The sequence below is a fragment of the Osmia lignaria genome, chromosome 11 (genome assembly GCF_051020975.1).
Source record: "Osmia lignaria lignaria isolate PbOS001 chromosome 11, iyOsmLign1, whole genome shotgun sequence".
NCBI lineage: Eukaryota > Metazoa > Arthropoda > Insecta > Hymenoptera > Megachilidae > Osmia > Osmia lignaria.
Genome location: NC_135042.1, coordinates 107,501 through 110,000, shown reverse-complemented (window position 1 = coordinate 110,000; position 2,500 = coordinate 107,501). Strand labels below are relative to the sequence as shown.

At 45.0% G+C, this 2,500-nt stretch overlaps 1 non-coding gene across 1 annotated transcript; it reads right to left on the bottom strand.

Moving 5' to 3' along the window:
* Positions 1–998: 998 nt before the first annotated feature.
* On the bottom strand, positions 999–1,153 carry LOC143305881 (5.8S ribosomal RNA). The gene has a single exon (XR_013063091.1). It is a non-coding gene; the product is annotated as a 5.8S ribosomal RNA (ribosomal RNA).
* Positions 1,154–2,500: the final 1,347 nt, after the last annotated feature.

Sequence of the window (2,500 nt, the reverse complement as noted above, 5' to 3'; positions counted from 1 at the left end):
TTGAAATGCTGTTTTAACGGGAGCATGCATAATTGCTGCAAACATACTTTTATCACAAGTTCTAGCCACGCCACGGAGGCTTCGAAGTTCCTTCACCATTCGCTTTCCTCTCTTTTGTTACACAGTTTCAGACTACGATCAGGGGTACCGAAACGCTGTATTGATTGTAAACAACCATTTTTATCTTGGAGCGGAGCGTTCCTTTACTCGTTAGATTTGTCTTGTCGCGTGTGTATTCGCTTTTTCGACGCTTTTTAACCATTTAACTTGTTTAGCGAAGCTAAACGCACAGACAGACAAAAAAAAAGGAACAGCATCGCGCGTCAAACAGCGACGACCCATCTGAAGCGATCTTTCATTTATACACCGTTTGTAAACAGAGAGATGTATAAAGCGCGGGGAATCATTCGAAACCCTGGGGCTATTCGAGCTTGCATTTCAGCAAATTATCATCTCAAACATTTCACTCGTTTGCTTTTTCTAAATTTATAGGAGAGCTTCTTTCGTTTATTTTTGACACACCTTTCGTAAATATCGTTTCTGGCAACGTCGGGAGCGTGGATTTCTACAAGTGAACAATCGCGCCGATCCGATAACTTCCAGCAGGATGGAGAATCTTTATAGATTATCTTCCGAGAACTCGGTGCTTTCACGGGCGGTCGTTTATAAATTTTAACGAACGACTCGCGCGCCGTGACGCACTTGCGCTAGTTCGAAGAGATATTTCGAAATTTGTTTCTCTCCTTTAACGGCCTGCATTTAGTGTATCGGTTGCGATTTTCGTCACATCGTTTCCACGACAAACGCCGACGAACTGCCCAACTATCGCTCGTACGTTGCGACTCTTTCTTTGTTTATCGTTCATTCATTCTTTCAATTTCGTTCGATAATCCCGCTCCGAAACGTTCTACTTTCGTTGAACGACGGCGAGATGTTTAGAAAGAAATGAATTACTCTTTTTTCGAGAAGCAAACGCAAGCAGTCTTTTGTTAAGAAAACGACCCTCAGCCAGGCGTGGTCCAGGAATTGTATCCGTGGACCGCAATGTGCGTTCGAAATGTCGATGTTCATGTGTCCTGCAGTTCACACGTTGACGCGCAATTAGCTGCGTTCTTCATCGACCCACGAGCCAAGTGATCCACCGTTCAGGGTAATCGTAAAATTTTGTATTTCAAACTCTTTAGATCTTTAGAGTGTTATTTTCATTATTAACACGCATCACATTCGATACCCACATCACTCTCCCACCCGGCGCGTGCGGGAGAGCGAATTCGGGCGTCGCCAACGTATTTGTTTGTTTGTTCGATCGTTGACGACACGATCGCGTCCAAGGACGGAAACCGTCGGAGAAACGCCCAGTGGCACGCTCCTCTCGACGGTCGGGCGTAAAGTACATTTAAAAACCTTGAAAAGTACGAACGCACACAAGGAATGCGAGCGCGCGTCCTGTCGCTGAATCGTGGGTTGCGAGATTCGAACAGACACACGGCCGGCGACGATCGGTCTAACTAATGGACACATAGTTTTTCAAAGACTCGCTATCGTCGCTTCTCAGCCGGTCCGTAAACAACACACATCGATCAGGCGGACGCACGAATCTTACCACGGTGCGTGTTTCGTAGATTCCAGGTTACCCGCAAGTACCTCTCTCTCCCTCTCGAAAGAGGAATCTCGATCCGTCCTTTTTGGACAATGGAGAAATCTTTTTATCGCAACACGGATGGCAAAGAAACAACCAAAGCGTAGGAGCGTGGGGACGAGAGCGACGAAAAGAACGTCGCGAAAACAAAGTTTCGACGGTTGCTCGTTCTAATACATCGTAGTTTCAACTCTCTCAGTTTTAACCACTCCTAGACGCTTCGTAAACTTTTAACAATTCTTCGCCTCCGCGAGTTTCATTTCGAATAGAGCGAACGCAACACGGACCAAAAAAACTCCGGTGATGCCAGATCATTTAGCAAAGATCAGACGGCGGGTCATCTGTATTCCTTTTCTCTCTTTTTTATATCTTTCCATTTAACTAGGGTGTCGCAACGACGGGTACATTTATATATTTATATATATTGTATTTCAATTTTAATGATCCTTCACTTTCGGTTTGTAATAATATGATCCTTCTTTCATTTCGATCCTTCATATTGTAGGTTAACCAACAGAAGTTTGTTTTTTTACGACTTGTATTTTTGTGGTTTGTTTGTTTGTTTCTTACGACTTGTTTGTACCCGATCAAGTAGACGACGACCCATAAGTATAAGTTAGAGAGATAAAGGTCGAGAGACCTCACGCAAGCGTCTTTTACTTCCATTCACATCAGCCAGAGAGAAATGGTCCGGCGTCGTGCTCTTTGGCGCCGTTGGTCGCACAGTTTTTTTGCCGGCGGTTCCGAACGGACGGGAGAAACGCGATGAGTAATCAAAGCGACCTCCGCACGTAACCGTGTCGGTGTAATTTTACCGCATCGCAGCGTTTTGGTATTTGTTTCTTATTGGCTCGAACCCGA